The sequence below is a fragment of the Falco punctatus genome (genome assembly GCF_963210335.1).
Source record: "Falco punctatus genome assembly, chromosome: 2".
In the NCBI taxonomy this organism is placed as follows: Eukaryota; Metazoa; Chordata; class Aves; order Falconiformes; family Falconidae; genus Falco; species Falco punctatus.
In genome coordinates, this window is record NC_137581.1 from 67,291,151 (window position 1) to 67,306,335 (window position 15,185).

A 15,185-nucleotide genomic window follows, 5' to 3' on the forward strand; every position below is an offset into this window, starting at 1 on the left:
TAATTACGGCATGGAATACAATGTACAGAAGTAACAACAATGACATGAAACACAACTTTTTTTTTTCTTAATTAAAGGAACCATGCTAGCGTCTGTTTAAATATAGAAGAAAAAACTCACAACACACTTTGCGTACTTTTCAAACTTCTGTGGCAAGGACTGCTTAAGCTTATACATAAACAGAAAGAGAGTGAACAAGTAGCCCTCACTTGTGAAATTCATTTATAAAAAAATCTGAAGAGAAAACAAAAGATGAAATCTCAGTATAACACAAACTAAGCAACACCCAAAATGTCATGCAGGGGACAGAAAGCAAAAACCAACACAGAAATTGGAGTTTCTGTACTTTTCTGCATGCTCCTTGAGCCTTGCTGGCAAGCGAGAGATTCACTTGAGACAGAACCAGTATATGCTGATTACGGCAATTGAATGGGGTGCATATTATTTCATTTTTACCAATTCAGGACTATTTGATCTGGCCACTCCACTGCTGAAAATGTGTTCAGTTTTAATATATTCACATATATATGTACATGCATATACACTGCAAAACCACCTGGTTTATTTCACAGAGTTAGCTGTACAGCACAAACAGTGTGCATACAACCATGTGGGCACTGCTAGACAGAAGGGTTAAATACATTAATTAATACAGTCTTAAGGTCTCAGAAGACTGCAGAAAATTCCAATGATCCTAAAGTGTTTCCTGACCTTCCCCAGCAGCTCCTTGCTTCCTGCTGGAGCCTGCTTACATCCTAATGTCATTCTAACTACATCATGTCAGCCAAGAGCCAGTGGCTGCACTTTCAGGCAAAATGAGGGAGAGCAGCTTATTGTACTAGGGGAGACAATCGCAGGAAAAGAGTGTCCAAGCAAGCACTAATGGGAAGCTGCCCAGGCTCTGATCTCTGCCAAGACTGGAAATTTTCATCAGTTTAGAGATCATTTTCAACCAAAGACAAGGATGTATCAGAACTAAGGAGCATTAAATTAGGGTGATATAAACAAACACAACTTAAGAGTCATTCTGTTAGGAAAGGGGGGCAATTACTGTTATAACTTCATAGAAAACAAGCAACTATATTTCAGTAGTCACTCTACACAAAGCCCTACACTGAGATTGAACCTCCAAGATTAAAAGCTTAGGTTTTGATGTGCTTGGTAATGGAGATATGCAGCACCACTTCTTGGAATTACAGTAGAACAACAAATAAAATACAAAAACCCCACCAGATGACAGAGTAGCTGGCCAGGAGAAAACTAGCTGAAAATCAGAGTACAGAAATAATGGAGATATATGAGGACGCAGTGTGTTAAGAGAATGCCATAAACTGAAGTATCTAGAGAAAAAACTGTTGACAAACAGGTGAAAAACAAATTTCTCAAAAATAAATTCTGAGGTCTGATAAAGGTGCCTAAACATTTAGCAAAAGGTCATCATCCAAGCACTTTCTTTCAAGTGGAGGTTTTTTAAGTTGCATCTTTTTCCACAAACCTTCCAGTGCTGCATCTTACATTTTAAATGTTCCTTTCTATCCTCCCCATTCAACATAAACCATAACAACATCGGGAAAAGAAATCAGAAACTTCACTACTTTGCTTTATCAATAAAGGCAGTTGGAGCTCTTCAGTTTAACATTTCACGTAACCAAGCTTTTTAAGGCTGATAGCATGGTAACAATTAGTCTTTTGCATTAGCAGCAACGTGCACCAAAGATTGTGTTTCCAGCTGGTTTGACCAAGGTAACTAACTACGCAGAGACCCATTTGAGCCAACCACAGCAAAGGGTACACACAGCTTTATCTAATACTCATTTTTAATGTGAGGTTACAACATTCCTAACTGCCTCTATGACAGAAGAGGAAACAAGTTGTTCCATGAGCAGAACGAAGGAAATCTGTTCCTGTTTTTCTCCTTACACCTCCTGCCGCATTACTCCCCCTCTTGCCTCCCCCATCTCCTGCAGGATCCATAACAAGCCCCTTTACCATATGACTGCCTTTGCATGCCCAAGTCCTTCTCATACCTCCAGCTCTCCACTGCCATGTCCAAACTGCCCTCAACCTATACTCCCCCCTCTTCCCTGGCGATGCCCTCCCTACCTTTGTTGGGCTGGCCAGCCAAGCACTGTGTCTGGCGCCCCGCTGCCTTTCAGCCCTGCATGGACTGAGCAAAAAGCTGGGATTTCTCTGGCTTCTCCAGTGAGGGACACCAGCAATGACCCTCCCAGGCACTGAGTTGGAGAAAACCAGTTAGTTTATCTCTGCCAGTCTGTCAAGTTTGCTTAAAATTGGCTATCAAGGGTGGACAGATGGATGGACGATGACAGCTGACTGTGACAGCATGACTAGTGTAAGCTTCATTTCCTTAGGAAACAAGAAAAAAAATATTATTTAGTAGGATGGCTGGTCATAGTTAAGCAAGAATAAAGTAGGATGATTACAAACTTCACATGCACCTATGACAAAAATCACAAACCTGTTAGAAAAAAAAAAGTACAACCTACATGAGTCATCTCTGGAAGAGTAAACACTGCCGTTACTCACTACTAACAGAAACATTTGCTTACTACTGCTTGTAAGGGTATCCCTATTATTATGTTCAGATGGAATGAAACCCATGTAAGGAATTTCATGGAAAACAAAAAATTCAAGTACATTTGGAGACATGTTTGGAAGAGTCAATCAAATATACTTGTGACTGCACTCATGATTTTGGCATTTTTATTGTCTTTGTTTTAATGAAAACTTATCTACTAGTGAAATACAACTGTATTTTCCCATTCTGACTCATTGGTTACAGTTCACCTGAAGCCATAATCCTTTGGAATACAACCAGTTGTCATACCCAGAAACCTAAAGCAACGGATTAGCTTTTAAGTGAGGGGAAAAAAGTAGGAGTAAAAGCATTGCAAAGCAGAAGAAAGCCTATTTTATGGTATGGTATCTCATAGGAAATAACACTTTACAATCTACAGCTGACCCATCCTAAACTAGTTCATTTTCATTCTCACAAACAAGCTGCCAAGTGATGTAAGTAGGTTTAATTTTTAGATGGCTATATTGCAGAGGTAAAAAAAATAATAATAAAAATGGTTAGCATCATTTCCAGAGAATGGATCCACTGCAAATCCTCCTTCTCTCTGCAGTGAAAGAAGTCTTCTGGCCCCCAGGTTAGTCCTATGGAGACTCAGAAACATGCCTCCCACATTACTTTGTGCCCTCTTCCTTTCCTCACTCAGTTGCAGCTCTAAAGAATAGCTTGTTTTGCGAGCAGCAGGCTGAAGGAAGACCAATTTCCTATGCATTTGCTTCCTGTCTCTTAAGTCCCCATTGTGCAAGCCCCAGCTTTTCACCCTTTCGTTACCAACTTGTCCTTCAGCTCACACCTCCAATGCCCTCCCCCTGCAGTGCTTCCAGCCTTCTCGCCTTATTGTGCTCCTTAAGCTCCCCCAGGAAATGTTCTGAGCTTCCCCCAGACCTCAAAGTGGTGGAATCTCCTTCATCACGCCCCTTTGGCCTGATACTGTGATACTGACAGTTCCCCTACCCTTACCCTATGTCTTCTGCCATGCTGGCCAAGCTCCTGGGCTCAAAGCTTGGCCACCTGTCAGACAGCACAGATGCCCTGACTGCCCAGCCTTCCTCCTGTTAAAACCAAAAGGATTTCTCTCTCCTTCTGCCTTCAGTGAAAGCACTGAAAAAGGGCCGCATAGCTACAACCTTTATGAAAATTGGTGCTTAGGATAAGCAAGTTTAGTTATCTTTAAAACTTTATCCTAATACAGAAATTATCAAATACAAATATAACACGTGTATAGCAAGGGATTTTTTTGCCACTAGTAAAAATTCATATTCCATTTGCTAATTATGGTTTGTAGTACATACCACCTTTCCCAGAAAAAGCCCATTTACAAAACAGATCTTTCCCTAATTTTAGGAAAAGCTATCTGATGAGTCTTTCCATGCTCCTGTGAGCTGGTGTCCTTGCTTGAAACTGATGGGTGACCACATTTTGTATTTTAACTGCTTTTGCTCATCTCCAGGAGGTGAAAGAACAGATTCACTGATGTGGCTGTATAATGCAGGCTTATTCGTACTCACATTTATTTTATTAAGTTCTGTTTAAGAATAAATTCACTAGACACTGAAGATATTTGCAGTCAAATTGTCTAGCACCACCTTCCTCAGACTGCTCCCTATGTTTATTACACCTTGTACATAACTTTAAATAGACTAAATATAATTGCATTTCTTTTACAAAGGAATTTTATTTGATATCTCAGATTACTGACTTTTCCATTCTCCCATTTTCTGTATATAAAAATGTCAGTCAATACCCAAAGCCAATTTCTGAAAAACAGTTGGCAAGTGACACTTGTATCATCTGAATTCTCCCAACCTATCTTTTCTAAAGCCTTCTCTGATTTTAACACATAAATTATGAGCAAAAATATTTTCTGTGCATCAAATCAAATTCACAAGACAAAAAAAAAAAAAAAAGCAGCCTTTCAGAAAAAAAGGTGCAATACAAGAAAACTGTAATGCTTTGAGAAATCATAAAGGCAACACTAAATTTCTGAAATGGAATTCCTCAGTCCAAAACTCAATGGAAGAGACTATGCCATTAAACATGCCAGATACAACTGCTTAAGAAGACTCCAATAACTTCTTATCAAAATATCAAGAGCATTTAAGGAAGGACACCCCCCCTCCCCCAAAGTAAGTGACCATTAAACTATAAAAAACACTCCAAAACCAACAACAGAAGTGTCTCAATAGAACTCAATTCTTGGAAACTACTTCCTCTTTAAGGGACTAGTTTTCTACTAAATGGTGTCCTTCAAATATCCTATATCAATGCTGGAGTAGCTAGTTTGAACCCTAAATATACAGCTGGAAATATATTAACAAATGCTGCTGAGTAATGCTGTTACCTTGCCTCTCCCCACGGGAATTAGAAAATCAATTTTTTTATCTATTTTCTTTCATTGCTAACAGATTTTTTTCATAACAAGTCAGAACTAATTTTTGTACCATGTATTCAATCTTTTATGTTTGAAATTAGTTTTCCATCAGTTATATATTATTACAAAGCTGTAAATTGGCAAAAAATTAATTCAAGTATGACATAGGTCATCAAATAGACATCTTGAACTAATAGTACATCACATACTGCCAGCTACTTTCTTTCACAGTCTATTCACAAACACAACAAGCTTTTTCTCAACTAAAAAAACCTAAATTATGCTGTATTACCTAGTCAAAACACAGGAACTGATACTACAACCGAATTAAAAGCACACTTATGTACAGTCAAAAACAAAAGTGGATAAAAAAAATGATGTATTTAATTTTTATCTCTCTAAACTGTATTTTGTAGATTTTTTTTATTTTTTCAATCATCTGAAAACAGAAATGTGATGCCCTGCTCCCCTGGAAAGGCAGGCAGGACTACTGAGGATCCCTGCCTTCCCACCTCCTGGCTCCCCACCAGCTCTTAAGTTGCTCGAATTGGCTATGTCTTCCCCAAAGAGACTAGCTCTACCATCAGGTTAGCACCCAAAAATCAACCCATGATGCTCAGTTCTGTCAAAAGCCAATGAATTGGCATGATTTTAGTGAGATGAATGCAATGCTATGCTGATCTTGATAAGTCAGCAGCTATTTGGTATCAAACTGACCAACATATAAAAAAAAAAGGTATTGAGAAGAGGAGGAAAAAGGGTGAAAGTCCTGGGAGAGTGTTGCTTCAGTTTCTGCCTTAAAACCTACCCACGCTACCACAACTCTCACGCATGCTGTCAAAGCATGGATTTTAAACATAACATGAAAGGGTCTTTGAACTAAATGAAATAAAACACATTTATAGGAAAAAATTATTTTTAAAAGGATCTTTCATTGGCATTACAAATTACCCAGTAACTGAAATTTCTTTACATTACTAGCATTCTCCTCTGAATTACAAAAACACCACCAAGAGTTACTTGTAAAATTTTTCATACAATTTTTAATGTAATCTGTGTACCCTCCCTTCTAGAGTAAAACGGTTTAAACAGCACTGTTAGCTTTATGGTTAAAAAAAAATGATCATAGAAGCCACCACAAAGAGCATAAGTGGAGTACGTTTTTTATGAAAATATTTTAATTTTAATCAGATTTTTAAAATACTGTTTTTCTTCTTTAAAAATAAATCCATTAAAATTCAAATTGAAACAAGACACTCCAGAGCTGAAAAATTTAACATTATTGTAATCTATTGAGATGACTTCCATTGAACAGCTGAAACAAACAAGTGAAAATGTTTAAGGTTGATAAATTTAAGGAAGCCAAACAAATGAGCTAGGAGAACTCCCAGTATAAATACCTAGAGCAAGACCTTGTTCAAATACTGAATAATAATAGTAATCTCTGAAAGAGTTAGAAAAAATATTTTTAAAATAATTTCTGTTTAATGGCTTCTAGAAAAAGTTAAGAAATCAATTTCAGCTGTGATGAAAATACATTTTTGTTCCCCCAAATATAAAACAAAATCCTAGAGAACAGCTTTCCTAGTTCTAAAAATCTTAAAAGACAACATAACCAGAAATTCTCATTCAATTTACTAATCAGGTGTTTTATGTTAGATGCAGCAGCAATAAGCAAGCTTATCAAAACCCATTTTTATTTAGAGGTTTATGTAATATTTTAGCCAATTTTTATTTAAGAAACTTAAAAATCATGATTTTTCTTGTGCATTTTAATAGAATTGCAATTCCATCTGGCTTCACATATATGCAGTTAAAAAAATTTCCTTTTCTGTCTAACAAGTTATTAATCTCTTGATACTAAGGCTCTGAATTATATTCCATATTAATGTATGCATCTAATAAGTATGCAAAGTGTACAGTCTTTTTTAAAAGAAAAAAGTATTTAAAAAGAAGTCATTAACTTTTCAGGAAAATTTCTAAGAAAAAACAAACTGCTGTAAATTAAGTAATTCATTCACCCAGTGCAGAAATAAACACATCATTTCTTGACAGCTGGAACATCCAGACCAGACATTCATTCATTTAGCTTTACGTTACTTATTATTTTTATAATTTTAAATTAACTTGTCTTTGCCTCTTTATTAAAAAGGAAAAGTTTCTTCTGTTACGTAGAAAGAAAAACCAAACATTTCTGCACATTTTCAGTCTGTAACCTCCCACCCCTTCTTCTGCCCCTCCACCTACACATCCAGTTTCAAAGCAAATGTTCCAAGGCCAAGATCCATATGGATAGTCAGTATTTTAGAAGCAATATCTCCATCAACGGCACTCTTTAAAGGACACTGCTATAAATTCCAGAAATCTTCATCTGCAGTTATGATACAGAAATGAAGCCTTACAGCTCTATTAATGATTTTTCTGTATCTTCTTTAAGAAGCTCAATATCAAAAAAAGCCACACTAGAACAAACCAGAAAACGGAAGCCGCTCTTTAAATGTCAAAGTGAAATTCTGACATTTCGACAACCAGGCTGCTTTGTCACTATGTTTTTCAAATGCAGGAAAAAGTAATGTCAAAGTTTCCCGTGCATCAAACACTATTCGGTATGCAGGCTCCCATAAAGAAACCAACTCCACAATTGTATTAAAAACAACTACTGCATTAGTTCTTGTAATTTAGACTGTGTTAAACATGACTACCTGTTATCATGAAAAGTACACTCAAAATCCAGTACCAGATAAGTTTTCTGTACGCAGAGCATTTTAGATCAGAAGGTTATAATGAAACATGTACTACAGGGGCGTATGTGGACAGAGTTTTCCAAAGATGCCAAACACACGATCCAAAGGCTTCCATCAACTGCCTTGTGTATGTTCTCACCCCAGTGGAAAAGTGAAGTAGATGAAGTCTTACCAGGCCAGTTTAAAATGGCCTTGGGATTTTAAATTCTCTACGGAAAACAGTGTTCTCAGTCTCAAATAGAAGGCATATAAAGTAAACGGGGTTTCTCAATATCTATGGTTCCAATTTCTGCAAATTTAAATTGAAGACAGTTTGCTTTAAATACACACCTGTTACTTTCAAATACAGACCATTTAAAGATATTTCCACCTACTTTGTAATCTTATTAATGTTGCTCTCTTGATTTTGTAGGATACCCTGATAAGAAAAAAACAAAACAGGACTACCTTAAACCTAAGGCAACCCTATCATTCTAAGAACAGATGTATAAGGGATGAGGAGAAGGCATAGTAGCCCTGCAGGACTTCCTAGTGCTTTCTGTTCCCTTCATGTAGAGAAGGAGAGCTACGCTGTTTTGCTTCCCCTTCACAAACACTAACAGAATACTGACAAAGAAACCCCTAATATGCATGAGGCGCTCCAAACTGTTTACCCCAACACATGCTCCTGTCCCTCAGCAAGCATACAACAGCTTATGTTCCCCCCTCCTTCTCCAATGTTTGATGGGAAAATAATTTATATTTAGCTATCTTGCATTTATATGAAGCAAAAGAGGTGCATGGGACAGCTCAGGATACAAATCCAATTTGCTAACACAAACTTACTCAATTTTTATTTTTTATTTTTTTAATAAATAATACAGCAAGCACAAAGTAGATTACCCCTTAATTTAAAGGCTCTTCCCGATACATGAGAATGAATCATTCTATTTTGGGTATGGGCAATTATACTACTAACTTGGTCTTTTCACTTCTTTTTTGCTCAAATTTGCTCTCAATTCTGTACATGAAAATGAAAGGTTTAATAGATGTAACAAATACAAACTGAAGTTCAGATAATCAAGCCCAAACCTGACTAAATAAATTACAAAGCAGTATTATACATAGCCCCTCAACTCAAGGAAATGCATTAAAGACAGCAATGCAAGTACTGATTAATGGGCAATCTCTTGGGATCAAAAAGCTCAAGGCAGTCCTTCCTGAATGTATCATGGGTCAGCTACTCTTTGAGGTTACAGTGTTTTATTCCAGTTGGCCCATACCAGCACCAAACATGATGTAAAGCCTTAGTAATTCCGGCATAAGGTCAGAATGACAATACTATATTATGCTGAAGTTTTTAACCATTAAATAGCATCTTGGATAGAAAATCCAAGGCGTCTCCGACTTTTTTTCTTTGGAAACGTCAGAACTCCTTACAAGCCCGTCATATATACTGCAGTTTTAGGAAAGGAAAGCACCTTCTCTTCACTAACTTCCTCCCTGAATTGCAATGCCCTTAGTATCATTAATAAAGGGCTCTCAAGTTATTTGCAACTACATGCACAAAACCAGACATCCCCACCACTGAAGAGGATGTACCAGGGGAAAATGGCTTGCTTAAACAGCTTGTCTCCTCTGAGGTTTGGCCCTCACAGCCAAAACACCAAATCCCACAACTCACAAACTAAAACAATTTATTCTATAGATTAAAATTCAATAATGAATTAATAAGTAATGCAGTAATAAATTTAGCTCCTGTTCTGGAAAACAACTTCCTGACTGAACAATTAAAAAAATATCTTACAGATTTGTAAATTGGTAGAGACCATGTACAAGAACAACGACATTTTCGCTACACCGGAACACGTTTGCCCTGTCTTTTCTCTTTCACTTTCCATTTTCTTTCATTTACAAAGTCTCAAAGACTGCTGAACAGCAGCAATGGCAATGATTGCATATAGCTTAGACAGTCTACAGCCAAAGTCCTAAATCAATTTTCTGGTGCAAAATACAGTTACAAATAGTCACCTAGAAGAATCAGCGCCCATGAACGTTCACATGGCCAACCTTACCACGCATTCACAATAAGAGCAGTGTTGGTCCAGATCTCTTTGCTGAGACCACAAAAACTTACTTGTTAGTAACTAATCACATTTACCACTGAAGTGACTCAAAGAAAGCCGTCTCTGCCACTGGAACCCTCCCCTCCTTAAAAACAAGTGGTCATTTTCTCTCACATACCAGATTTATGCTGGGTGCCTGGATACACTGCATACATCTTGATTTCTGCTTTATGGATGCACTCCACAAAACAAAACATTTTTGAGACTCAGAAAAAGGAAGGAAATCTTCTCCTGTACATTCTAAGACAAAGCCCAATTTTTTTGGCGTGAACACTATGTTAGAAGTTTTGTTTGTTCAGGTCTTCAAAAAAACTGAGAAAACAGAAATCTATAGAACCCAAGTGGGACGACACAGATTAAAAAAAAAATCAACAAATGCTCCAGAAGACCCTGGAAGATTAAATATTAAGACAGCCCAAGGCCTTAAAAAAAAAGAGAGGGAGTCAGTAATATTGAAAGGATTATTTAGGGATGTATATTGGAGGAAAGACCTGCATCTAAATGAGAAGAATTCTACAATGATGCTGAGGTGGTAGAAGAAGCAGCCATTGTCATTTTAATATAGAAAAATCGCTTGTCCTTCGAGTCACTGGAATTCTTTGGAAAATGGTATCCCCAAGAGTTCATACACAGGCTATTGATTTTTGCCAGCCATCTCAGATTGGTCTTTCTAAGAGTGACCCAGCTACACACACCAAACAAGTTATACACAAGACCTCAAAACCAGCTACTGTCGACTGTTCCTTCTCTGCTACCCCATTCACACACTAGGACGTGAAGCTAAAGGAGAGGACAGTACACGGAGACCACTTTTTCTGAAGCGTGGTCATTGCATTCCCCCACAAACACATGCTTACATTACAGGAGGAGTCCAACCCTGACAGCAGGGTGCAATGTGGTGATCCACACTACAGCCCCAGTTCTGCTGCTTCAGAGGACTTTGGTCCTCCCAGGAACCTGAGGGAAAGGAGGACAGAAGGGAACACAACCCAAGAAATCCAGTACAAGACACTACTTGGGAAAAAAGTACTCTATTTTAACTGCCTCAGAAGAAGAGACTTAATTAGCAGATTGCTTAAAGGATTTTATTCTATGGAAAAAATTAAACATCAAAAGAGTTGAGGATTCAGACACAAGCTTTTAACACTACCAGAGCAAAAAGCTCTGCCTCCATGGCTGGAACAGGGTATAAGGAAGAGCTACCAGCAATGGGTGACTCTCTTTAATAGGGAAAGATGAAACTGCCTTGGGAGGTAATCTTTGGGCTTGCATGTTGAAATATAAATGGCTCGGAGAGGGGCAAAACCAAGGGTCCTCAAAGGTGACAGTTGAGGTAATACCACCAAAGACGCCAGTACACGCAGCCACACCGAGTTAAGGTGATCCTTTTATCTTTTCAAAACATAATTATGACTAAAATAAAGGCTCATTCTACAATCTGTAAATGTCAAATTGTACCCCCATACACTGCATGGGAAGGGAGGAGAGAAGTACCTATTACACAAAACTTCTAATACGATACAAGGAACAAATTTATTCACTCAACATGGCCTAAAACCAGCAAGATTTCCTTACACCTTCAACTTTTCAATGTTCTACTGCAGCCATCTTATTAGAAAAATCTGCTGAAAGGTAGAACACATCACCTTTCCATTATATGTTTGTTTCAAACTCATGAAGCAGTAAATCCTTTAAATAATGCACTCCAATAAATAATTTGCATAAAACAAACTTTCAGCAGAATATAATACATGCAACTGTAAACTGAAACGAGCAAACTTCTGCTCCCATCACCAGCTAGTACTGGAGCTTGGGGGCACTGCAACAGGCTGCAGGCTCTGCTTTCACTGCTGCTTTTGGCTTTTCAGCTCAGCTCAGATAAAGGGCCGGATGCATACACTCGGCAGAGACAATCTCTTATCAAGCAGTAAAATAAGCTTTACTCTGTACCTTGAGCTCTCCAAAATATTTACTAATTTTCTTTGCTTTCGAGTCTTTTTGCTACAGGTAACAAAAAAAGCATGAAGTTTGTGATTTATTTTGTTTTGGGGTGTTTTTTTTTTTTGCAGTAGTCTGCTTTGCAATTTCAGATTTATTTTCCTTCATGAGTACGTGTTCCTTTAGAAATGGTAACACGGTATTTTTTAGAAAGTCTGATTTTAGTTCCACTAAGCAGAGACTTCAATTCCTTTAATGCTACTTTCACTGGACATAGTTGATATGCATAAAGTTATTCAGATTTTTACAGGCATACAACAGGTACATAACCATAAATTTGTGAGTTTGTTTTGTATTCCGGTAACTATTTTAACATGCACAATGGTAACACTAATTCAAAATGAATATATTCTTATGCTATTATGTATATATCAAATTGATAATAAGATAGCAGACGCTACCATGTCAGCAATATCTTCTTGTATCATTTTCCGTATGCAGAGCTACTGGTATCAAATATGTGTCCAGATCTTCAAAGATCACCAATGAAGTGAAAATAGCTGCTTAAGCTAGTCTAGGTTTTGATGACGATCATGAGGTAGATATGTTTCCAGAAAACAACAAAGCATTTCAATTCCTTATCATACAAATCATCTGCTACCCCTCCAGCGGTATCAGCACTGCCAGCTCCTAACTCCACATGCTCTAGATGGGAATGGAAGAAATCTCTTCCTTGTGTTTTGAAATCATCGTGAGCATCTCCCATTTCTCCTTTCTCAGCATCTAATGACACTAACCCGTGCAACCAGACTGATCTGTTACTGCTGTGAAGATGGAAGAAATGCAATTGTTCCACCTTCCCCCTCTCCCAAACCACCAAAGACACCACACCTAAACAAAGTTCCCATCAGCTTCGCTTGCTACCAGAAAACCATGTTCCTCAATTTCATCACTGGTGAGGAGTCACCACTGTTGCTACCCTGCCAGACAAACAAACATGCGAACTTTGAGCAATGCAACTAAAAAGCAGGATGAAGCACAGCAAAGGAAGTGCTTTTGTTAAACAAACTCAGCCATGGAGTAAGCTATTTCAACACAGAGATACTAGGAAACTGAGCAAGAATTTGGCCGTATATAAAAAACTTCAACTACTTCCTCTCTGCAAAGATGAACTTAAATTCCTGTATATTGACTGCTTAAAAGTGCCGATACAGATGACTTACCCTCAATCCAGTCTTCCAAGACACATGACAGATGTGCCACAACTGTCATGCCTACATTTTCTGACAAGCTAGAAAGCTTCAAAGCAACATAAAGCGACAGAAAAAAACAAACCCAAAACATATTTGTTTTGAATTCCTAACAAGAGGGTTTTACTGCTAACTTCAACTGGAAATGTTTGGCTAAATGAAAGACTTCCTATCGTTCCTTCTTCAAAACCTTTATATATGACATGTAATTTGACAAGCAGCTACATACTGTAGAAAGTTGTTAAAGTTGTTTTGTTATTTCTTTAAATCAAATTTATTAAATGCCTGCTCTTAAGTGGAAAGACTAGCATTTCTTACAGGTCTGTAATAAGGAAGTCCAACAACATTGGGAACTTGCAGTTCTAGAGAGATTAAAATAACTTCTGTTTGTCTTATAAGGCAGCTCTGTTTTTATTAACATGAGCTCTACAAGGCTTAAGAGGCTGTGCTATACAGCAGTGTACTTACAGAGTGATACCATATTCATATTTCCACCATTCTTTCATTCTATAGTAAATTTTACACCCACATGGTGTCCAGAATAAACTAAACTTGAGAACAACTAATTAAGAACTAACAGATATATTTTCAAACTAGTACTCGGTCATATTACCGATTTAATGTGTTTTCTGTGATCTTGCAGCTAATATGGCTAGGGCAGTTTGCTGATAAACAAACACAAATTCATCAAGCAAAGAGTACGGAAGACTCAATTTATAGCTATCACTGTGCCAGAAATACTGCGCCAGAAATACTGCATATGCTTCTCATGATTACACTTTTAAACACTAGTGCTGAAGAACTGGAAAAAGTTCAGTTAAAAACCACAACAATTTGAGTCACATAAGTAACTTTCACCAGTGAAAGACTTTATTAGTAATCAAATTTCAGTATTCAAGACAAGATTTAGAAGCAATCAGATGAATGTCAAAATACTACCTTGTACACTTAAGTCTACTAAACAAACCATGTCAGAACTACTGAAATTGGGCCACTAAGATATTTTAAATAAAGAAAAAAAATCCTCAAAACCAAAATAAAATAAAGACCACTAACCTATATACTAGAACTTAAAGGTTGATGACTTATTTGGAGAATAAGATTTCATGACCACATTATACAGAATAGTAATAATTTGAGTTGAAATACTTGTACAGAGGTTGGAAGTACACCAAACCTCTTAACCAACACTTTCTTCCAATGTTAAAGAAAACATTGCACTAAATATGACCCGCTCCACATTTCTGCTTGTTACGAAGCAATGGCTGCCTAAAGAGAAGAGCTACCTTCCCTGGCAGTTTCCAGAAAGGCATGGTGAAGGTGGTATTAAGTAGCTCTCAAACAGGAAAATGTGAAGCTGTAAATATGAAAAGAACCTTTTCATGTAAATAAATTTAAATAGCCAGGGGAGAGGTCTAAAACTGTTGGTTCCTGGAAGTGACAGTATAGCTCTCAGGAATTTTTGCACAGACCTACACGCTGACCCAGGTAGACACCATGGAGGCTGATGAACACAGGAAATACTCTTGGACACTCACACCGCTTCTGAAATAACGTACTAGGAGCAGTGATGCAAGTAAGGACTGGTTTCTGCAGTTCACATCTCACTTGTCAGTTCTTACTTCCCACATGAAAATCTGGCACACAGAGTGAATTAGAATTAAAAAGTTACTGAAATGTTTTGCTGACTTACAGAAGCTTAATAAAGAAGTCATGCAACTTAAAACATCTCTGTGAAATGTTATTGAGATTACTGTTATTTGCCATCATTGCCAACACTCACTAGTGTTTCTGTTGTTCCTACGCATTTTGCAAACCTAAAACCACAGCAAACCTCCTGTATTCCTGGTGTCCAATCTCTCTTTCAATACCTTTTAATAAACCCTATTTCTTTAGCTGGGCATCTGTTCAAAAACTAAGAACCAAGTGGAAATGTATTCAAGGTTTCTTATGTGGTTGTTCACTGAAGACAGCAAGACCAGACACCTTTAATAAATCCCTGTTACACAGTGCTAGTTGTGAAGCAACAGTGGTAACATTCAGAAAATTGTGGATTCCCACGAAAATGGCACCCTGCTGCTGGATCACACGCATAAGTCACCCATGGCACGCTGCTGCCTGGGGAGTTGTGCTGTTGCCAGGAAAATGACTTGCAAAGGGACGGAAAAAATGCAGAAGTTT

At 37.6% G+C, this 15,185-nt stretch overlaps 1 protein-coding gene across 2 annotated transcripts in view; it reads right to left on the reverse strand.

Moving 5' to 3' along the window:
• The window catches only part of NCK2 (NCK adaptor protein 2), an 88,820-nt gene that overhangs the window by 12,440 nt on the left and 61,195 nt on the right, over positions 1-15,185 (reverse strand). The gene's annotated exons all lie outside the window — the stretch shown is intronic.